The sequence below is a fragment of the Portunus trituberculatus genome, chromosome 15, assembly GCF_017591435.1.
Source record: "Portunus trituberculatus isolate SZX2019 chromosome 15, ASM1759143v1, whole genome shotgun sequence".
NCBI lineage: Eukaryota > Metazoa > Arthropoda > Malacostraca > Decapoda > Portunidae > Portunus > Portunus trituberculatus.
Genome location: NC_059269.1, coordinates 15,756,129 through 15,781,128, shown reverse-complemented (window position 1 = coordinate 15,781,128; position 25,000 = coordinate 15,756,129). Strand labels below are relative to the sequence as shown.

The window sequence follows — 25,000 nt, the reverse complement described above, 5'->3', positions numbered from 1 at the left end:
AGAGAGAGAGAGAGAGAGAGAGAGAGAGAGAGAGAGAGAGAGAGAGAGAGAGAGAGAGAGAGAGAGAGGAGAATTTTATGATGCTTTAATGAGGTTTTGTGAAAGCTAACAAGAGAAATTTCTTGTGATTCTTCTTCCGAAAGCAGGAGAGAGAGAGAGAGAGAGAGAGAGAGAGAGAGAGAGAGAGAGAGAGAGAGAGAGAGAGAGAGAGAGAGAGAGAGAGAGAGAGAGAGAGAGAGAGAGAGAGAGAGAGAGAGAGAGAGAGAGAGAGGAGAGAGAGAGAGAGAGAGAGAGAGAGAGAGAGAGAGAGAGAGAGAGAGAATTACCGTCAACTTCCGCACACATTACAAGATTAGCGGAGACGACGCCAGTGAAACGACTTAAGTACAGTTCCTTCCTCTCCAGAAAAAACTAAATACGTATTACCTATGAATGCCTCCTTCCGTGCTGGGGGAGGTGAGCGGAGGAAGAGAGGAAAGCGAGGGTTGGTTAGCTGCGGGAGAGGATGAGAACCAGCCACGATAATCAGGTAATCAGGTAACTCGTGTTGTTTTACCTTTTTCTCTTCCCCGGCCCGCTCCTCGCTCGTTCCTCGGAGTCATTCATGCGGGTAAGATAAGTTGCTTCCTAATACCAAGCGTGCTGGAAGCCTGAAGTCCTCATCAGTATGGGTACTTCGTCTACTGCGGCCAAGCGACTCGATAAAGAAAGCGTACAAACTTAAGATAAAAAGACAATCTGACAATACATTCATTCACATTCATTCAGTCGTTATTTCCAGGCCCGCCGCGTCATGGCCCTCCCTGGCTCCGTGTCGTGCTCAGTCAAGGGAAAACTCAGCCGTCGGCAGTATGAAGGTCACACAACCTAGAGGCCTGGTTTCAAGTATGGTAGCGAGAGTAGGAGAACGAACCGTCACGCTGGCTGGCTATTGAGTCCTCGGAGCCAGACCGCAGAGGCAGAGACAGGGAATGAAAGCAGCTCAGAAAATTGTAGGGAGTAAAATGACACTGCATGAGAGTAAAGGCAAAATCAAGTCGGTAATCAAACGAAGCCATAATGTGGAAATACAGAGAAGGAAGGAAAGCAACTTACTGGAAGTGAAAGATGAAATTTAGAGTCAAATGATATTGTAAAATGTTGAAAGGGCAAACCACGTGTAGGTAAATAAATACAAAGAAGGGAGACGTGTTTATAGATACACAAAAAATATAAACGAAGCGAAAAAGGGAGCAGTATAACCAATGAGAACAGGATCCAAAACAAAATCATAAGTAAACAAACAAGAAAAAGAAAAGCATGACAAACAATCCCCGCAATTCGATAAAAAAAAAAAAAAACGACTGGAAAGCAAAAAACAAGGAAAGAAGAAAAGTGCAGCCAAGAATACACATCACGGCGAGACACAGCAGAAAAAGAGAGCGTTGAATAGTGAGTCGGCAAGAAGTGATAGTGCTGCAGGCGCGACGAATCACACCACCACACGCCGCGGGGAGATGGAGGGAAAGGAGGTGGTACGGTAGGTAATTTCTGACATGACGGGAGGGAAAGACGCGTAGAAAAGTCAATAAAAATGCAATAAAATAAGGTATAAGAAATAATAGAGGACAGAAGAGAAACCTAATCTAACCTACCCTTGTCTAATCTAACCTGACGTACTCTAATTCAAACTAACTTAACTTTGAGGTGGTGGAGGGAAAGACACGTAAAAAAATCAATAAAAATCAATTAAATAAGGTATAGAAATAGTAAAGAGAAAGGCATAAGAGGAAGCTAATCTAATATATCCTTGTCTAATCTAACCTGACCTCATCTAATTCAAACTAACTTAATTTTGACGTGGGAGGGAAAAACGCGTAGAAAACTCAATAAAAATGCAATAAAATAATGTATAAGAAATAAAAGAGAAGGACAGAAGAGAAACCTAATCTAACCTACCCTTGTCTAATCTAACTTGACGTAATCTAATTCAAATTAACTTAACTTTGACGCGGGGGAGGGAAAGACACGTAAAAAAGTCAATAGAAATGAAATCAAAAGGTATAAGAAATAATAAAGAGAAGACAGCAGAAAAAACCTTATCTTGTCTAATCTAACCTGACCTAATCTAATTCAAACTACCTTAACAATATACCCAAAACATATTACTCGATAATAGAACACATAGGTAAGGAGGAAACATGGATACCAGCAGAACTTCAATTTCTTCATTTACTCTTTTGTGTTAAGGCGAAACGTCGAGAAAAAATTAGGAAATTGAAATCCTGCTAGTAAACGTCGAGAAAAAGGAAGAAATTGAAGTCCTGCTGGTATCCCTGTTTCTTCCATATCTTTATTTTCTACATGGCATTTTATCTTGACATCTATTCCTGTGGCAAAAATTTCATCAACTTTTTATAATATACCACTCTTTTTCTGTGTCACTTCTTCCCTACTCACATTCATTACTGATCCATTTTTCTCGTAACACTGAATCAATGTAACTTTCAAACCATTTATTTCCCGCGAGTACCGGTTGAGAAGGTGAGGGAAGACAAATGACAAATGGTCTCATCCACACCTACGTTACGGCGGCGCCAAGCAGTTTGAGTTATGACAGACCAAAGCCGGGGAACAATGAATCGAAAACCCGCTAGTGTCACCACCGTCTTACTAATAACCTGGTGGAGGAAGGAAACCAAGCATACTTTTCTCTCCCGCAGTACTTACTTTGGCCTCGTTCTTTCTCAGCACATCAGCACTGCGAGGAGAAATCTGGAAAGAGAAAGACTAGTGTTACTACAAATCATCCAATTATAGATAGATTGGATATAACTTTAACCCTACAGATCAAACAGCGTGAAGAGAATATAGTGTTGTTGTAATGTGAAGATAGTGTTATAACAATGAAGGGACAGGAGAGTCAAGGAGGATCAGAAACTCTAGTCTTGGTGATCATATTGGGCTAATCGGTAACCTTTCAGACTCGTGTGTTTACCTCGAGTGTCTTGTCAAAATATCCCCAAACGACGATCTCTCGGTCAATTCACGTCTTCAGATCAATTTCTCGTTTCTATGATGCTTCAGAGAACAAGAAAATGACTTCACTAATCACTTTCCTTCCAACGCATATTAAATCATAGTTCTTCACAGCGATCAAACCTCTCATTCTGACGACACTCATAACTTTCTCTGCCGAGCCATTCTGCATGAAGTGAGGGAGTGAGGCTTCAATCTACATAACTCAAGACTACCAGCCTGGCATTACCAACACTGCATCTCGCCGCGATGTAGAAAGTGAAGGGTGAGCTGACACACGCCAATCAAAGACAAGCCTGACATTAAGAACATTCAGTACCACGCCGTTGTGTGTCAGATGAGGAGTGAGGATTTCAATCAGCATATATTAAAAGTAAAAACCTTACATTAGCAACACTCCGCGCCTCACTCTTGTGTAGAAAGTGAAGGAGTGAGTTTTCAATCTACATCACTGAAGACAATTAGCTCCACAATAGCTCAATCCATGATCTATTTATTACATTTTACTTCATTTCTTTTATGAAAGTGAAATTATAATGTATACCTGTGTGGGTTATCCACGCCCTTATCCAGCTATCTCCCCGTCTCTCTAACTGTCTATTTTTTCATCTATCTGTCAATCTATATGTCAGTTCGTATCTATTCATTTCCCCTCACGTGCAGAGATAATTCGTGCCACTGTACAGCCAATCACACTAAAACAATAGTAATCTATATAAGGACTAGTTATTCTATAAACTTATCAATATCGTGCAAGTTATTATTAGATGATTGAAAAGTGGTATTGAGAGGAAATAGAGAAAGAATCAATTATTTTCTCTGCGTGTGTATCGTAAAATAATGTGTACCTCTGCATGCTTCATGTCTTGTTACTTCTCATCACCTCACTCCACTTCCTTGTCGCAAACTGATCTCTTTCCTTTCTCTACAGCTGAAGCGTCCACACCCGACTTGACGCAAGAACGTAAACCGAATGTAAGTTCAACGTTCCAACGCGTTTTGTTGTCTCGTACGGACGTGACTGTTGAAAACACGTCGACGACCCTTACCCCGCCTCACTTCTCCCCGCCAGCAAGTGCTTCGAGCAGCACGATGAAACCAAGCAGTGAACAGTTTGCCTTCCTGTAGTTTGTAGTCGATCCTAAAATGAAATAATGGTTTTCTCAATGAACTGCGGTAAACAGAACCGTACAGTTAAAGAAAAAAAAAAAAAGAGTGGAATGACAAAAGATATTAGACAAACCGACGGGTATCTAAGTAGAAGGAACACAAGGAAAGAAAAATAAAGAACGAAAGAGGGATAGAAAAAGTAAGTCGTGACGGACATTTCCGCCTGTAAAACTATCACCGGAGTCACGAAAACACACTGAAAACTCCAGTAATTTCCAACAGATCCTGGTAAGAGTAAAGCCGTCGAAATGTTTGAAATGCTACTCTGGGATAAAAAGTCTTGTGTCTGCTATTTTTAACAGGCTCTTCTAAAAGTTATCAAGGGAATTTAAGAATTTTTTAACACTACCAATGGAAAAAAAAAAAAAACATGAGAATCCCGAAATTATAACGTCTATGGCATTTGAAAGCAATTATCATGAGTCCCCACGGCAAAGAAGAATATAGAATCCTGCATGGCGGTATACTGAGTGATAGAACACGTGTACGGATGAAGATACGCCTTACAGAACACAACACCGTATACGCCACCACACTACACCACACACGCAGGCGGAAACACGAACCAACCTTTTTTTTTTCTTCTTTTTTTTGAGAGAAGATAAGTCGTGAGGTATTTTTTTCCACTACTACTACCGCAAAAAAACTGTCTGTCACTTGCCAATGATCCGTACACACCCTCCCACTCACTCCCCAACACCCCTCCAAACCACCTGTCTCCACGAATTACTTTCTACCTTTTTCTTTCCTCTCCCCGCCTTCCAACCCTCCACGAACACCGGCACTCCGTAAATGACCCCGGAAATTTTGCACCAGGTCTCATCCAGCACTGAATCGTCGCTAACTCCACGTCGCCTCTGACAGGAAAGACTAATTGGAGAGTTTAATTCATATATGTAATGGGAGAAAATGTGTAATGATAAAAATAAGAAGCATAACCCCATGAACTGACATCCTCTTATGAGAGTTGCAGTGTCATAATATGAGAGAGAGAGAGAGAGAGAGAGAGAGAGAGAGAGAGAGAGAGAGAGAGAGAGAGAGAGAGAGAGAGAGAGAGAGAGAGAGAGAGAGAGAGAGGAGAGAGAGAGAGAGAGAGAGAGAGAGAGAGAGAGAGAGAGAGAGAGAGAGAGAGAGAGAGAGAGAGAGAGAGAGAGAGAGAGAGAGAGATGAAAAAGCAGACTAAAAAACAAAGATAAAAGGAACAGAAAGACAAAAACTGCACTAGAATTACATACATACATACATACACACAATGCAAACAGACAGACAGACAGACGGACAAGGAGAGAGGAAACAGTTACTGGCAGTGTGAGAGTGATCCGGACAAGTAACGCGGAAGACCAACACTCGAACTTGAACTTGAGAACTTGTCCCCACGGATCGCCAAGAAGCTAAGACCACCACCACCACCACCATTACCACCACCACCACCACCTTCCACGCGACCTGTCTTGTGTCCACTTCCCGGGTCGCTCATTCCGGTAAGTTCACTGCATTGAGAGGATTAGGAGTTTCAGGTTGAGGCTCAAATTCAGGTTCCTTATTTATATCAAGCAAGGAAAACTGTGTAATATATTTAGAGGTTTGTGGTATAAGCGGATTAACTTTGTCTCTTTTTGTTTTCATGTTAGTATTTAAGAGCATATAAATGTTTGATGCCGCTACGTGTTGCCATTCTCGTAGTGTTTATTCGCACAGAGACTTGTTGTATTTCAAGGTCTCAGGTATAATATTTCCATTAACCGATGTTACTTGTTTTCATTCTGGTATTTTTTTTCTTTCAGTGTTTATATGCAAAGACTCTTCATATTTCAAGGTCTGCTGAATACACTATCCAATACTTTCGCTGCTTGTTTCCTTTCAGTGTCTATTTGCAAACTCGTCATATGCTAAGTTTTGATGCATGAACTATCCGATACTTTCTTTCTAGACTTGCTTTCATTTCATTGCTCTGTTTCATATCATCATAAGATAGAACAGCTATCCTTCAGCACGCAGAAATTTCGTTCTGAGAGCAATAACACACTTCCTTCAAATCCAAGCCGAAGTGTTAAGCCATTTTATTTCATCACAAATACGATTGGTCTTGATCACTTGAGCAATTCTATAATAAGATTTTTATTACAAGAATTACATAAATACATTCGTGGTCAGAAGTCGAGTAACCTTTTGCACTTACTTCCACTACCTTTCGCCTTTCCCTTCAAGCTTAAATCTTCAGATATCAAAGAACTTTAGCTTGAGGGAAAGGGCAAAACACCGCAATCGTACACACTGGTCATGTCGAAACTTTTGAGAATGTTATGTACGTAGTTTCAAGTCTTTCATTTTCAACCTCTTCAGTACTATGACATGTTTTCATATTCATTCAGCTTACTCTATATATGGTGATTTCATACAGCTTCAGAAATCTATGTGGGGATTACAATAAAATAGACGATACCTATGTCTTCTGACCTCCATAGAATCTTCCCAACGTAAATAAAATCGTCCAATCACACTTATTTTATACAGCTTCAGAAACTTATGTGAAGATTAGAATAAAACAGACTCTACCTATTAATTTTCTGACCTCCATAGACCCTTCCCAACGTAAATATAATCGTCTAATCACACACAAAACTCGAGATAAAAATGCGTCCCAGTACTGAAGGTTCTTATGGAAGTTACTATTTTTTTTTTAGAGGCGTTTTCATAATTCCTGAACTTTATGTCAACAAAGGTTAAATAAATGAGAACACACATACAACTGACGCGAAGGAACTCAATCTTAACCCTTAATTAAAACACTCCACGCTTCACGCACCCACGACAGCTTACTTTGTTTCCAACCGTCACTCCACTGTCCATTGTATTAAGCTGCAACGTCTCACTAACAAAATTACACGTACAAGATTTACAGGTAACGCTTCCATCTTGATTGAAATGGAAGTTCTTTGTGCTTGTAATTACGTATACTGGCGAGGAGAAACAAAGACACTGATAACGAATAACGAAGTGGCTGAACGTGTGTGTGTGTGTGTGTGTGTGTGTGTGTGTGTGTGTGTGCGTGTGTGTGTGTGTGTGTGTGTGTGTGTGTGTGTGTGTAGCGTACAGTAGGCGGGCGACCACCAGCAGTACCTATGAACGAGATTCCAGGAAAGATGTTAATGGGGAGGGAGGCGGCTCACTCACCAGCGCCCGAGGAAGAGAGAGTACATGGGGGAGGCAGAGCGACACGAATGGAGCACCAAATGAGGCGGTAATGGCACAGTCTGCGTGGGGAAGAAGGCGGGAATAATTTACCTGTCCTGTGGCCCTGTGAGGCTTATACAGCGAGGCCTGGATGTGACTCGCTTCATCAAACGCACTTCCCAGAGACAGTCGATGCGTGAGTCAGACACATATTACCTAACCACGGACCTTTGACGAATAGATAGCACTTATTCAGGTTCTCGTAGGGATGATTGTTACTTGAAGATTGAGTTGTAGGGAAAAAGTTCACTGGTCTGATTGTATGGAGAGTTTAGATTCTACGTTCATATCGTCTTGGCTCATCTGCGTGGAGACCGCCTACATCTAGAGAGAGAGAGAAAAGAAAAAAAAATACGACTGGCTAGGAGTGAGAATCCAGTGCCGGAGGGGAGACTACCTGCCCATCCACTCAGGAGGAATTTCGGGTGCACTGCCCGCTGGAGTATGAATGGACGGACATTCTTCTTCGCGCTAGTATCCATTACAGCAGCTGAACAGTTACATGGAGCTCACAGTGATCGTTAAACCTCAGAACACAAGAACACAAACACAGATCACACGAACATAGACACGGGAACGTAGGGGAAGCTCCAACACGTCATCAGGTCTACAAGGGCCAGTTCCTTTACACATGCCTACCTGTAGCCACAACCAGGTAATCTTTAAAAGGCTCTATAAAGCTTTAAAGACTCTCAGCTCTCCATTTACGTAGTCATCTGACTGTTCTGCCTCCTTTTACCATCAGTCTACAAAGAATGAAGTGGTCGTCAAGTCCTCAGTGAACTAAGTACTGCAGACTGACGACAATCAAGTGGTCATATCTTATCATTATTTATGTACTTATATGGTTCATGTTTAATACGTCAACCGAAACTCAGGAAGAAACCTTGATTAACTCTTGTAATAAAGAATTAAGTCTTCCAAGAAAATAGTTCCTCAACTTCTGTTTTATTTTTTAACTCTAAACAAAATAGAAATGCCGCCAAAGTAAGAACAGCATTACCTTTGTCTTGAACGTGCCAGGATCTGAGGAACCCGGATGGAGGAGGAAGTTGCTTTTCTCTGATTAAGTAACTTGTGGAGTGTGTATTCTAAAGAAACGAAAGTGTCTCGCACGATGAAAATACTGATTACTTTTTTTTTTCTATTGGTTCTCGACTAATACAATAAAATAATAACTTTCTCCACATCGGTGCCGGTGCCGGCCAGGGGTCAGGCAGGTGAAAGTCTTCCAGGTGGTGAGTGCAGTGGCAGGGGCCACGCGTGCCCTCCGCCACCAAGCGGGGCGTGGGCTTTACCCACCACTGTGCTAACACTCAATACGAACACTGTACCTAAACATTTTAAGAAGTTTCCTCTTCTTTACTTTCGTGCGCTGTTTCGAAGCAACTGAAATGCATAATCTAATCTTTAATATATTTTTCATTTATTTAATTTCTCTATTATTAAGAAAAAATAGAAAGAAAAGAAAAAGATGACTCATAATCGCCAGGGCAGTAATGCAAACAAGTCAGGTGAGGCAAATGATGTTCAGGTGATGGGAAGGCACACAAAGGCGTGACCTCGGGAACACCTGTGGCTGCCTTGGCCTGCACATCACTGGGCGTGGGGCTCAGCGTCACGACCTGGGGCAGCGGGAACTGTTTTTTCTTGCCTATTTACGTCATGACCCAAAGTTATCCTCACCACTACTTCCTTCAAAACCCTCCTGACATGTGCTGCGTCTTTCATTATAGTCTTTAATTTCAACAATCTTGCATTTTCCCTCGCCTTTTACCTTATTTGTTACTCGTGCAGCCATATGACTCTCTTCTTGCAATGCCTCAAGTCCACTAATCAGTAAAAAAAATCAATCTATTCACTATCATCTGGGAGCGGCTGCAGTATTCAAATGTGAAGGTACACTCAGCAAACTTTCCAGCAACCTGCATTACTCTTCACTGTGCTTCCTGGGACTCGCACTTTCAACAGAGGAGTGAAAGGTCATCGACAGAACGCACTGAAACTTCCGCTTGTGCTTCTCTTTACATTTAAAGAAGCCGCGCTACTCTGCTATTTCTTCCATTTTTTTCCCCGCCTCAAGTCATTACCATACTTCCTCCTTTAGGTGTACAGGTAAACTATGGACCTGACTATATCACCTTCCTAAAACAAGAGCTATTTAGAAATAAGAAAATAATCAAGATAGAACTAAACCGAATGACTTTATTGAAACTCTTTTATATACTTGTTTTCTTACGTATTCTTTTTCCAACAGGATGTAGAGTGTGTTTGCTTTTTCTTTAATATATCAACACTCATCAGGTTTTAATAGTTATAATGCTTTGTTTAAACTATTCTTTGTAAATTTAGCAAGAAATGAGAGAGAGAGAGAGAGAGAGAGAGAGAGAGAGAGAGAGAGAGAGAGAGAGAGAGAGAGAGAGAGAGAGAGAGAGAGAGAGAGAGAGAGAGAGAGAGAGAGAGAGAGAGAGAGAGAGAGAGAGAGAGAGAGAGAGCGTGCATGCTGATCTAAAAAAGCGCCAACTCAACATACTTTTTTTCTATTTTCCACACCCCTTGGTCAGCCTCCTTTACTGGCCACAAAAAAGGCGGGCATAACAACACAAAGGAGGCTGAGGCGGTGGCCGGAGCATCATCGCCTGGGTGTGTCTCGAGTGCGCACGACTTCGAACTCTTCCCCTGCCCTCGGACGGAACTCCTGGCACGAGGCTCCTTACCCTCAACATTCCCACTGTGTTACTGATGCACGCCAAGGTACTGTGTGGCATGACACGAGCACCTCTTTCTTTTCCTCGACTTGCCTTCTGAATCATGCCCTCATTTATTTATTTTACTTATATTTTTGCTCGAAGAATGCTGTGGTAATTTCTAGTATTAGTAACGCACATGCACGTGCACACACACACACACACACACACACACACACACCGCGTAGTGTAGTGATTAGCACGCTCGACTCACAATCGAGAGGGCCGGGTTCGAGTCCCGATAAGCGGCGTGGCAAATGGGCAAGCCTCTTAATGTGTGGCCCCTGTTCACCTAGCAGTAAATAGGTACGGGATGTAACTCGAGGGATTGTGGCCTCGCTTTCCCGGTGTGTTTTGTGTGTTGTTGTGGTCTCAGTCCTACCCGAAGATCGGTCTATGAGCTCTGAGCTTGCTCCGTAATGGGGAAGACTGGCTGGGTGACCAGCAGGCGACCGAGTTGAATTACACACACACACACACACACACACACACACACACACACACACACACACACACACACACACAGAGAGAGAGAGAGAGAGAGAGAGAGAGAGAGAGAGAGAGAGAGAGAGAGAGAGAGAGAGAGAGAGAGAGAGAGAGAGAGAGAGAGAGAGAGAGAGAGAGAGAGAGAGAGAGAGAGAGAGCAAACACGCTAGTATATACACAGACAAACGCGTGCATATTTTACCCAGTGTTAGCGAGCCCGTCACCAGCTGCCACAGTTGACGCGGGAATCACAGGTGTAGTCTCTGCCCTCACCGCGGGAAACATTAACCCAGTAACCCGGCAAATAAGGGTTTTTCTTTTCTTTGAAGTGCACTTTCCCAGGTTCAACTTCCGTATGTTTTCACTGGAGCCGCTGATTGTTGCTTCCAAAGAGTGACACAGACTCCGCTTTCACCGCCACATGATGACTCAATAAACAGTTCTGAGTATAGATAAGATAGTAGCAGGAGAGGTAAAGAGAATGGAGGAGGAGGAGGAGAAGGAGGAAGAGGAGGAGGAGTACGTATTGTAAATATTCCCTTGACACTATCAGCTCTTCAAAACAGAACGAAATTTCCGTAAAGATCGTCACTTTTACACAAATGAATACAACAGTTTTCCTTGTAGAGAATCAAATTTGCTTGTGTCAAATTTAGACAAACCTGCTACTTATGTTGAGCGGGGTAACTGCCGGCACAAGGCACATATGATGAGGAACATTCTAGCCACGTGCAGGTAGCTGAACAATGCACGTCTCCCCAACAGGTCTTCTTTGTTGTGTCTGAGGAAGACTTCTACACGAAATGTAAGAGAAAATTATATGCACAGTACTTCCGTATAGCCTGAGTTTCCGTACAACTAATACAATAACATTTCGTCACGGTTATCATCTTAGGAACGTATACTTGTTCTTTTACTTCTCGCTTTAAAACTATTTTGACTTTGCAAATATACATCAATATTTCTGATTAGTAATTTGATCATTTTCATGTTTCCACAGTACCTCACAATACTACAATCATAATATTCATAATAATCAGACGTAATTCTTATCTTTCATAACTAATAAAAAAATGTTGTAATCAAATATACAATGTTTCGTGCTGTGAATACACATCTCGCGTATTCATATGTTACATTATGACTGTAAAGTTCCAACCTTTTGAAGAACCTTAGAAAAGTTTGGAGAGAAAGCAATTCTTTCCTACTGGGCTGCTGAAAATAAAACAGGAAAAAGAATATTCCTCACGAGTGTCTTGCGTTATTCTTCTGCTCCTTTTCTCTCTAGGTCGAGTGGCAATGAGTTCATAACCACAAAAGAGAGCATTGTGGTTCACACTCTCAAAAACATGGACCGTTTAGCACTACCCCATGCTGATCACTTGACAGCAGGTACCGCGTCAGGAAAGGCACGGAAGACACTCTGGGCTCCGCGAAGCAAGATCTAGATGTATAAAACACGTAAAATGTAGCCAACGCTCATCGCGGCCTTTACGGTCACTGAGCATACTCCTATTTTTGCTGTGGAAGAAGCAATAGCAATCATTTTTACTTTTTTTTCGCAGCTCCACGACGAGACTCCGTTTACAGTATGTAGGACGCCGCAGACCACGAATGGAAGACCAACAAAGAGAGAAAAAAGTTTACGTTCAACTGTTATCAGCGAAGAGTCTTACTAAGGCAACAATTGAAAGAGAAACGAGTTGTTATCAGAGAATAGTCTTACAAATACAAAGAAACAAAGAGTACAGTCTTACAAAAGAAAAAAGGAAAAATGAAATAAAAGGAAAAAAGAAGAAAGTTAACGGCTAAGAAAAAATGTTGATACCATGATACTCGTATTACAAAAAAAAAAAAAAAAAAGTCTTACATATAAGCAAGAAAATAAATATATAAACCACTAGTGTCCACGTTTCATGAGGGTAAAACATTACGATACCAGGTACAAGTTAAAATATGTGCAGGAAAAAAAAGCCATAAAATAAAGAACTCACGAGAAACTTAAATTACAGCGTCCGGTGCTCCCTCCAGTCCTCTCTTCTGCCAGGTAGATGGGACTCGACTTTACTCTGTTCACTCGGGAGTTACAATGAAGCTTCTCACTACATTATGACACCTCGAACTTCTCGTCAGATGTAACCCGCCGCACAACTTATGATACAATTCCAATCCTGACTCTTGTGGTCCCGAGCAACATTATATTGAGCAAGTTGTGGTGAAACCTGTCACTGATGCAGGCCATATGACAAACTGATGTGCCACATATCTTGACCACGGTAGTCCTCTACTGGCCACTGATATCTGAGTCTTGACGTCAGCGTGATATTAATGATGGAAAAGAAACGAACACAGAGTTTACATTTTTGTGCAGTATATATAACATATTTCAGGAAATACCATCACATTAATCTAGCCAAAAACTTAAGAGACCCATATTATGTGGTTGAATAACCGTAATTTTTCCATCTAGCGTATGATTAAGATGAAGCAAAAAAAAAAAAAAAAAAAAAAAAAATGTTCTCCCAGGTGTTATATTAAGAATAATTTTTGCTACTTTGCTTATTCATAACACTGCTTTGCCTTGCAGATTCACACAGAAGTAAAGGTGATTCACGGTGGATGCACACGTGCGTGGGACTCTGCAGCGGGCGTGTCTGTCTTGGTGCTGCCGTGACATCTTGTGACAGACACTTTCTTGCAAGTTTCTCATTAACCTTGCTTCGTTCCCAAGTGAAGAGAATGGCATACCTGGTTTCCTAATGCTGGTTTGACTACTATCAGTCGACCACTGTTTTCCAAAGCATGAAAACTGTCTCACCACGGTACTGACGCAATGATTTCTCTCATTCGCATGCCTTTTTTTTTTTTTTCCTCTCGTGCTACTTCATTCTGGAAGGAACAGTTAAAATTATTTGACCTTATGTTCTGATAACTTCCACCATCATTCGATCTCATAAAACATATATATATTTTTTCTACTGGAAGGAAGTGTTCTTATAATTTCCTGTAACATTACATTCCGATACTTCTGAACTTATAGACTGGACCGGAAAGAAGCCAACGTTCCTTTTCTAGCCATGCTTTGTTATTCGGAACGTGACTTTACCCCAGGCGTCTGAAATCGATTCCCGCAGCCCACGGTCCAATGACTATGTGTTCCGCCTCGACCTGCGCAACGGCCCTAGAGTGCACTGTTTACCTGGCGCCAAGTTAAGGGCCGCCAACAGCTCGCGCCTCGCCTCCCAAATTGCTCACTCAATCAACCAGTATATCTCCAACGAGTCCAAACCTGCGCCACGCCACCGAGTGTTGTTAGGTGTTACATTACGCCACCATACAGTGTGTGTGCAGATGCATTATGATTACTAAAAATAGTGGCTATGCAGTACCTCCACGGCCATGTCTTTCGTGAATCAACGGATAATGACATCCACAGTTACTCATTAACATGGATGCAACCCCTATTCAGTTGACACTTTCGTGCCATGGCTACACCCTAAGCGTGACTGGAACGAGCTGCAGTCATTCCAACGCCAGTGGCAGAAGAGTCAGCCGGCAAGTATCATTACTAATGTCTTATTGAGGAAGTGGTCCCCAGACGTTTAGGGAATGTTTTCTTTGTTACGTATCATTTATAACAGTAACAGTTATACCTACACACCGGCATATCATTACTGGCGAGGAGTGATATATGAGTGTGAGGGGTCGTTACGGCGGGGAGGAGGAAACAGTAGCGAGTCGCGTGGTGTGTTTTGTTGAGACAGTGAACTATCTAGTGACGGTGATGGGCGGTGCACACCCATTGTTACTCCCCACCTGCAGCAATCAAAGGGCACCCAGTACCTCCTCAGGCCGCTATACACACCCACTTTTCCGTGAACTTCACTGCACTGCTTCCCGACAAGCTGCGCCACAGGGTGCCGGCAGGTGGCCGGCGTCTCGCTGTGGAGAGACTAGAAAGTGTATCACGAAGTCTCGGACCGTGGCGGGCAGGTGGGCCTTGTTTGGCCTCACGCCAAGCACACCACCGCCCGGCCCGCTACGCCAACTTACACCTCTCACACGTTTTCCCTTTCTTTCCAGACTCTCACAGGTAAGGGCCGTGTTGGCTCCCACCCGCGGTAATACGACACTTTGGGATCACCACTGCTTGCGTTGCCAGGACATATCACCTTATTCACCTTATAGTCTTTTTTTTTCTTTTCTCTTTTTAGCACTGCTGCATGACATAATCCATTTTCGGTCAATCCCAATTTCTCCATATAGACCAATTGAACACATGCACGCACAAAAGGAGAAGGAGCTTTGGCGTCCCACTCCAAGCAGACATAGTTTTGTATCACATACCCATACTGCTATGTGCAAGGACACCCTCCCAAACCAACTCCCCGCGGCCAGGGCGCTTGAAACAGAAACTTCTGGATGCGAGCCAAGAATACTAACCACATGAGCAGCAAGTTGTTTGTACATCCTGAGGGCAGCCGTGGCCCTGAAGCTGCTGTCTTGTAAAGGACATCCCATATGCTTTTTTATGTTGTGATCTTGCACGGGAAAAGTATCAATCTTATATATCTACCTTCGGAAGTAGTGTGAGATAGACGGTGGGTAACCTCCCAATACAGACTAATACCGAACCACGTGTCACTAGGTAGTAAGTGGGTAACGTCAAGAGAAGAGATGACATGACAGGAAAAGACAAAGGAAGGGAGGGGAAGGAGAGACAAGGCAAGGGAAGTGAAGAAAGGTGAAGGAATGTCAGAGAAAAAGGAAGGGAAATGAAGATGAAAGATACGAATCGGAAGGAAAGGAAAGAAGATGAAAAGAAAGAAAGAAAGGGAGGAGAGTGACGAGAAATGGGATGGACGAAGGTAAAGGGAGGGAGAAAAAAAAGCAACAAAAAGAGGCGAGGTAAGTTGAGCAAAAAAGCGGAGATGAGATGAAGGGAGGGAAGCGTAGGGGGAGCGAGGGGGAGAAGAAGGAAGAGAAGAAATGGGAAGACAAGATGGGGGGGAGTGGAAGGACTGGAAAAGGCGGATAGGGGCGGAAAAAGGGTGTGGCTGAGTTATAAAACACACACACACACACACACACACACACACACACACACACACACACACACACACACACACACACACACACACACACACACACACACACACACACACACACACACACACTATAGTATTACACCAATCCTCTTTTTCTCCTTTTCTTCTTCTTTCTTTCTCCTCCTCCTCCTCCTCCTCCTCCTCTTCCTCCTCCTCCTCCTACAGCCATTTCGAAACACGTATACCTCTCTTGTGTGAAGTATGTGAAGTGATAAGAGCGTGCAAGGGTGTGTCCTGCCTCGCCTGGGTCGGGTACGTATACTCACCATACCAAAAGGAGTCCGTGGCTTGTCCTTGAAAACAACCACGATCGCCTTAACGCCCAGCCATCTTTGCCCTTTTTTTTTTTTTGCCACGGACGGACGGAAGGTGTGGCACGCAAGGATAGACGACGAAAATGGAAAATGAAGACAGATGAGAACCTTATAGCAGTGTCCAAGCTGTGGGATGAGCAGACTAGGCAGGCGTCAGGGAACGTGGGTGAAAGGTCATGGGGAAAAGGGACCTGGCGAAGTTGGTTTCTCTCATACCGTCCAGGTCGAGGGTCAAGGATTGCAGTGACTTGCCGGGAGGGAGTCTAAAGGGCAGACGTGAGGGACAGGCCGCCGTGGTAGACATACGACGCATTAGTAAAAGTGAGTCGGGCCTCGGTAAAAGTGGAAGTTGAATGGTGTAAGGAGGAGGTTCGTGGAGTTAAATATCTTGTAATGGCGCTGCTGTGGAACTAATACGATGTGCTGGTTAAGATAATGATGTAAAGATATATTTAAATGCATGAGTGTGGTGCAATGGAACTAATGTGATATAGTGGTCAGGTTAAGTTAAGTTAGGTTCCTTAAGCTCCTTGGTAATTGTGAAGTGGGGGAAAAAATTAAATAAATACTTCAATCTCAGTTCTGATAACTTGTGGTGAGTAAATTTCAACGCGTGTGACTCTGTACAGTTATGATCCATCACCCGCTCGTCCAAAGTGCAGATAGACAATACCGGGTGACTTTTTGTAACTTGTCCCACGCAGTCACATGTCGTAATCTTGGCGACGCACCTGCACCGAGGGGTAAGATATACAGTTCACCGGCGGTGCCGGTGAACTGGAGAGCACAGGACACACGAGCAAGACAATATTGAGAGCTCTCAGTTGGATTTAGATTATCCTGCATCATTTTCTCTTTTTCCACAGAATACTCCATGATGCTGGAAACGTGTTGGTTGTTACGCACGATGGTCAGATTTAGATTAACATAGGATTAGGGTAAGGTTATCCCGTGTTGCTATAGAGGATGTTACATGATGTTGGCAACGTGTGAGCTGTTAGAAACACAAATCAAATTTAGATTCAGATAGACTAGGCTTACTCTTTCACTTTTTAGAACGCTACATGATGCTGAGAACGTGTTAGCTGGTACGGACACGAGCCACTGCTGAGACAAACAAACTCAGGGATGCAGTATCATGGAGCAGCCACACACAGCCACGCACTGCTGCACCCGTTCATCACCACGCTGGGAGAACACGCCACAAACCACACTGACCCTCTGATCGATAATGCGCGTGCACACATCACAATCATACCTACACATACACTATTTTCTTTCATATTCAACCGTGACTCCATGGCCTGAATCCTGAAGCGCTTAGCTCTCTCATCATTACTATTTTCAAAGGCCACATAGATAAGCCGGGTTTTTTAAGGTATTTATTTTGTAAGTAATGTAAATATATTGTTAATCTACCTCTACCAAAAATACCCTCAAAAACCCGTGTAACTATAATTACAACCTTTTGAATGTCGTGGAGATGCGGCGTAGGTGTTTTAGAATAGAAATATTGTTAATCTACCTCCATAACCGTGAAAAAAACATCCTTAAAACTCTATAAAAATAACTAGACCCTTTTGAATGTTGTGAAGTTGCCGCACATGTTTCAGATTAAGGTCCAGCGTACGAGAGATCCCGTTAGTCCTAAAGTCATCATTGTGTTGGTCCTGCTGCCACACTTGGGCTTAATTCATCATTGCATCAAGGGTTGCCGTGTCCTCCACACCCTGCTGGACATGACACACAAGGGAGTAACGGGACGCGACACACGGCCCGCAGGTTACATTAAGGTACAACGAGGGTGATTGTAGGCGGGTGGCAGGTGTTGCGCGGCGAATCGTAGCAATCACTTCCTTAAAAGAGACTATCAAAACACAAGGACTCTCTCTCTCTCTCTCTCTCTCTCTCTCTCTCTCTCTCTCTCTCTCTCTCTCTCTCTCTCTCTCTCTCTTTGAAGGACTTGGAAGTTTTGTGTAGGAGGAAGGCGTGTCTACACTATATTGTGTCTCGTTTATCAGTAAAAAGAATATGAAAAAAAAATCTCAGCAAAAACATGAACTTTGAGGACAATAAGGAGAATTACTACTACTACTACTACTACTACTACTACTATTCCCATCACCACCACCAACACCACTACCGTAAATGACAGGTAATAAAATCAATAACAAAAACAACAGTAATAATAATATAATGTAGTATAATCATAGCATTATCACCACCAGCACCACCACAACACCACAAGCCCATCATCACCTAGAGCAGAGAGGCAGTGAAGTCAAGTCAACTCCAGCCTGACAACTTCCCGCCTACCTCTGAGTTGTTGAAATACTAAGCACGCTAACTCGACTGGAATGTTGGTGAGGAAAAGTCTTGAAGAGCATCCTTTATAAACATCACTCCGCGTCAAATTAAGACACGCTTTATATTTTTTTTATCCTGTACTGTAACCATGCATATGAATCACCATCATCATCACTATCACCTGTATTATTAGACAACTATACGTATAACAAATACTATAATCTTAACTCTGCCTTTAAAACCATTATAACTATTCTTACTTAAACTACTAATTTTCCTCCTTCTCCTCATCATCATCGTACAATTAATATTATTGCTGCTGCTGCTGCTGCTGCTTTTCCTCCTCCTCCTTTTGCCAGTGTATGGAGTACGTTACATTCGGGTTGTGGTGCCAGCAGCACCTGCGTGTCTCCCTTCTCTTCGCACGCATGGGCAGTAGCACAATTAATGTAGGCAGATTACTGTTGTCAGGTCCTATTGAAATACTGTAAATATTTTCAGGTGGCGTGACGGAAATAAAGACAGATACACCTGCCACTGCACAAGTCTATTCTCGCATTCTGTATAGCAAGGGGAGGGGAGGAGGAGGGAGTGATGCTGAGAAACGGTGGACAGGCCTCGCTGCCTCACGCGTAAGACTTTCTCTTTCCACAAAGCGGCGTGAATGACGTAGCGATGGTGCGATGTGATCAAGGCGGGTGCCTGTACCGACGTGGAGACACCGCAAGATGTGAGGTGCGTGCATGCCACAGTGTCTGGCAAGCTGTTGGAAATCCAAACGCATTAAACAAAAATATGGAATTCATATATACTACTTCGCTATTAGAATGAAAAAAAAATTCAAGCAGAAAATATTCACTATCATTTGTGAACCGTGAAAATAAATCAATGAAATAAAAAAAAATAAATAAAAACTTTAATATGTCATATGAGTGGCGTTTCTTTCCGAGGCTGGATGTTCAGACACCAAAAAGACACGCGAAGCCTGTGCGTGTCAGCACGGAGGCGTGCAGGAAATGTCACTCTCCCACAAGACGAAAACCGCGGTACTGGAGTGACAACGACCAAAACCACCTTTACTTCTATACTGACTCCACATAACATTCACTTCAAGGCCGAAGGACAAACACATCCTTAGCACAACATGACCACAACAGTGGCACCAGTCAGTCCTCAGCCCCGCCACAGCCTCGCTCGGGCCAACCAATCTCTGTCATGGATCGTATTCCACACACAACCGGTATAGATCTCCCACACAGATCACTGCATGAAGATGATAGAAAAAAAAAGAAAGGAATTCATCTGATGCGCGTGACGTGTAACATTCTCATGCATGTTCCCCGTGACGACCATCTTCCCCGCACCGTCACTCTTCTTCCACTTTCCTTCCTTATCTTCACACCCATCTACTCACATTTTCTACGTCTCTTTAGCTCTTCAATCTTCCTTTTCTTTTTCTCAGTTTCCGCTTCAAATCTCTTCTTCATCTTAACGTACCACAGCAAATCTTCACACACTCATATTTTCTACTCACTTTTCCTCGATCCTCTACCCTCACCCCCCACTCTACCACACCTGACTCTTCCTTTTGTTTTAAGCATCTCATCAGAGCTTCCGCACCCGCCAAGGAAGCAATTTGTCGCCTCGCTGCACAACACTCCTGTCTGATCTTCTAACACAAAAGGTAGCTAACATTATGACAACTTTATCCACTCCACTGTGACAAACAAAATTCCACCGTTTTTCACCTTCCTTTCAAGGCTATGGGTTCTCACCACAAAAACTAATCCGATCTTCCTGGAGGCTGAGACTGAACGGCTTCTGTTGTTCCGTTTAAGCCTCACACTCACCTCCATCCGAGAAAAAAATACAAAGATATGGTTTTATTTTTTCTGGCGATCAATATCTTGTACCCGCATACGTGTGACCCTGAGAACATGAACTCGCCATGGTGGAAAAGAAAACCAGTCCCGTGTGTACATTTCCACGTATCTAGTAATGATTAGATAGTGGGTATTAGTTTTATTTCCTCTGACGACCGCCCTCAGGCTGTGCTGCATGCGTGTGACCCTGAGAACGTGATATTCTGATGGGAAAAATGAAACCCGTCTTGTGTACATATTTTCAGTGTACTTAATACAAGAAAAGCATATTTTTTTTTACTTGAAGATAACCTTATACATACATAAAAACGTACAAATACACATGTAGCCGCAGAAAAAAAAAAAACATGAAATTTATAATAGCGGAAAATCGAACCACACTCTTGCATATGTTTCCTTTGTGTAAATTTTAAACAGTGAGAGAAATAATACGTATATAAACTGTCTGGTTTTCATTAACAATCACTAGGCACATTATCTCGGCCCCTGAAAATATAATCATATTCTTATAATGAAAGAAGACTAAGCGTATATGTTTTCTATGTATGTTGGGAAATTAAGAGGAAAAAAAAAAACACTTTCACACTGAAGCACATTATCAGCAACGTACTTCAATTAACTTACACTCGCCTGAGGCATGTCGGAATGCAGTTGTGGATTCACTACGTACACTATCAGCCGAACCACGCCAAGCCAGATTATGAAACCTCATCTAACTGCCTCTCCACGTCAGCAATAGGAAAAAGTCAATTTAGAGGCCACAAACACTGTAAGCAATTTGTTTTCACAGTTTTGTTATCCTGGGACTTCCCCGCAACTCTCCTTTGCCTGTCTATCCTGTACACTCTTAGGCCTCCCTCCGTCTCTCAGTCTTCAGTGCTAACTCTAAATCTTCCCTATAACTTGCTAGACTAATGTTCAAGTAAATATAGTGCACTAGTCAATGAATGAATGATAGATAAACAAAAATAATCTCAATCTATCAATGTCTGTGGGGAGGAGGAGGGGTGGGTTAAGTGGTGCAGTCTTGCCAAGAAGTGTTAACGTGCCACCAAGTATGAGGCAGAAAGATCAAGGAGTCAAAGCCACAGTCAGATAACGCAGGCAGGCAAGCAGGCAGGCAATGAAGGTGAACCATACGTGTGTGAACTCAGGAGCCACGAGTACCTTAGAAATCCTTGTTACATTAACCTATTTACCTCTATACTGGACGCGTTTTCCTGCGAGTATGTGTGTGTTGCGCCACTCTTTTGTTAACGAGCTACGCATCTTCCTTTTATGAACGTTCTTTGTTCATTGGCCACACCATAACCATTGCTAGGGAAGGGATGGGCTCAGTGACCCACGATGGAGGAGAATGAGTGGGTACGAGGCAGTGGACAGTGGATATATACAGAGTTGGTAATTGGATAGTATAGTATATCGTGAGTAGAGGGCTGAGATGGGTTGTGTACAAGTGAGTAGCAGTATAGAGGTTACATGCAAAGGACAGGAAGCACCGGACTACACAGGCGAGGTTTCTTTTCTGCCAGGTGGACAAAGAGAGTAGTAATTAGTAGAAAACTGGCGAGGTCATGGAAGCGAAAAAAGCTCGGCATATCATTTGTCAGGTTACGGTTTGGCAATTAGAGTACAAATCACGCATTCCACCACAGAAAAATGTCATTTCTTGACGCTTGTATAACAGTGCCACGTAGCGACACATCCTGGCAACACACACACACACACACACACACACACACACACACACACACACACACACACACACACACACACACACACACGTTCCATCTTAACACCTTCCCAGACTCAGCCTTGTCCTGTCTCCCGGCGCGCCTGTGGGCAAAACAACGTTGAGCAAAACAACTTCTTTAGGAGAGTAATTTAAGAGGAGTGACCCACAGTTGTTATGATGCCTCGGGTTCCCTCTCTCCTCCCTCCGTAAGGCAAGACTCACCGCCACCATTCCTCTAATAACTCTAATAAGCAGCAGGAAGCCACAACCACGTTTTTACCTGTGATGTAACTGGGTCATTTTAACATTTAACACTGTAAAGACACGAAACTGTCAAATAATTACAATTTCGTTTTTCCCACAGACTGATTTCATTACACGGAGCGTGGTTCATGCATTGCGCAACATTGCCATGAGGTTGTCAGGCTATAAAGAGAAAACAAATAGAACCGTAAAATAATAATTGAAAGATAACATAAAGGTGTGTGTGTGTGTGTGTGTGTGTGTGTGTGTGTGTGTGTGTGTGTGTGTGTGTGTGTGTGTGTGTGTGTGTGTGTAAGATCGTATTGTGGAGTCATAATCTTCAGGTATTTCCTCCATGTAATGAGAGACAAACCAGCATACACAAACAGCTATGAACAAACAACCAGAAATTTTGTTCTTTACTCGAAATATGAACCACGAAGACTCTACCTCTCTCCCTCTCCCCAATCTCTCTCTAATCATAGGCGTTGCAGGACAGGCGCGCAGGACCAGTATAGTGTGACCTACAATCATGTAATTACACATATCACGCAGCGCACCACACCACACCCTGCTCTCCCTGGATCCCTGAGGCCGCCCTGCGTTCACCGGGAGCTTTACGCAAGACTGTGGTAAAGGGGGGCGAGTCTTCAGGTCAGACTCAGGTGCCAGCCCCGCCCACCTGCCCCCTGAGAGGTCACGATTGCAGCCATTGTCGAGAGCAGGTCAGGTCAGGAAGGTCAGAGGAGGCATCACTGACATGGAGTGAATGTGGTGGTGGTGGTGGTGGTGGTGGTGGTGGTGGTGGTGGTGGTGGTGGCGACACGAGAAAAGGAAAAATGTAAAGACGTGCATGACAGGGAAAGTGTGTGTGTGTGTGTGTGTGTGTGTGTGTGTGTGTGTGTGTGTGTGTGTGTGTGTGTGTGTGTGTGTAATACGCGTAAAACAAGACAAGAAGGTCAACAATTGCATTACTATATTCCAGCGGTAATATATTGTTAATGGCATGACGGGCTGGCGAGGCACTACAAGCAATCCATTAAGGCGTCCAGCCATTCACGTAAAGGTTAGTGGTGGCTCCAGCCCTGACAGACCTCTGGGGGAACTGTTTCTCCTCCCCCATAGCCTTGTCGCTGCGTCTGGGTAATGCCACTAATGCCGCTCCCATGAACAACCTTAACTGCTGGAGTCCTGTTCGTTCTTGTCTATTACTTGCAATGTCTGACCGTATGCAGGTGGTCGGTTTTCCTTTTATGGAGATGGTTTTATCTTTTATCTAATCATTCATTCACTTGTATTTTCATCTCGATTTTTTTTTATTTATTCATCTATTTATTATTTTATTTTGGGAGACAGCGTTCTCTCTTAACAATGAAGAGGATTATTACTCCACTGTAGAGACGCAATAGTTTTAATGATATCTATTCTCTCTCTCTCTCTCTCTCTCTCTCTCTCTCTCTCTCTCTCTCTCTCTCTCTCTCTCTCTCTCTCTCTCTCTCTCTCTCTCTCTCTCTCTCTCTCTCTCTCTCTCCCCCTGTCTGAAGTCATGTTACAATAATTCCAGTGAGGTCATGTTTTCCCGTACATTCATTTCCTCTTTCCTCGGGGCGTGCATACCTGAGCGCCTCCACCACGCCTCGTTAGGATTGGCAAATACCTCCTTACAACTACGAGGTTCAATGCTGTTTACTTTCCCCGTCTGTTCCTTTGTATTCCCCCTACATACGACTGTTATCACCATCATTATCATCATCATCAGTCAGTAATCTATCTGTTTTGCCTTCTACTCGTAAATTTTCTTTCCTCAAACTGTTAATCTGTCTTTATAACAGATGCTAAGGTCAGGCAGCGTGTAACTGGTTAGGGAAAAGATGTATTGACCCATTCAGTACTGAGATGCATTTTTACCTTCAGTTTTGGGTGTGATCAGACGATTTTATCAATATTAGGAAGGATCTATGGAGGTCACAAGATTAATAACCACAGTCTTCACTATTCTAATCCCCAACATGAGTTTCTGAAGCTGTATAAAATCACCAAATAGTAACCAGAATGAATATGAAGACGTGTCATGGTGCTGAAGGGTTAATTTGTCTTTATTACAGTAGATGCTAAGGCCAGGCAGCGTGTAACGGGCTAGGGAATAAGATGTACTGATATAAGAAAGAATAATGAGCTACATGAACTGAAAATACTACCAGGTGGATAACAAACCAGTGTGAAATTAACTGGTACACTCCGCTAAGATGCCCAAAGAGAGTGCGCTTAGTGTGATGTACAGAGTGGCTGTTTACTTCCTTAACCACTGGGAGGGTTCGCTTATACATTCAACTGTCTACTCTCTCTTTTGTTTTCATCTATTATTTTCGTCTGCAGTGGAATAATATTGACAGATGATAATGATGATGATAATAATAATAATGACGATAAATATAATACAACATAAAGATAAAACATAAAAGATAAGAAGAAAACAAGGGCGTGCATTTTGTAAACCCTTTTGAGAGAGTTAAAGATAAAACATGACTAGTGTAATTATAATCAAAGCTTTCTTGTTCACACTGATACAGCAAAACCTTTATTAAACGTTCTTAGACTCATGAAAGCATCCTTGAAAATAAACTTGATAACTTTCACTGGTGCCCGTTAGAATTTGTGGAGATATGCCACCGAAACGTTTGGGAATGCGGCCCAGAAACAAAGAAAGTTATTACAACAGCAGGCTTACCACCACCACTACCACCACCAGGAGGAG

At 42.9% G+C, this 25,000-nt stretch overlaps 1 protein-coding gene across 4 annotated transcripts in view; it reads right to left on the bottom strand.

Moving 5' to 3' along the window:
• Window positions 1–25,000, bottom strand: part of LOC123504109 (chaoptin-like) — an 83,493-nt gene that overhangs the window by 17,880 nt on the left and 40,613 nt on the right. For all 4 annotated transcript variants that reach the window (XM_045254424.1, XM_045254426.1, XM_045254425.1 and 1 more), the window contains one exon: window positions 2,710–2,754. The gene's annotated coding sequence lies outside the window, so the exon portion shown is untranslated. The remainder of the gene's footprint in view (window positions 1–2,709; window positions 2,755–25,000) is intronic.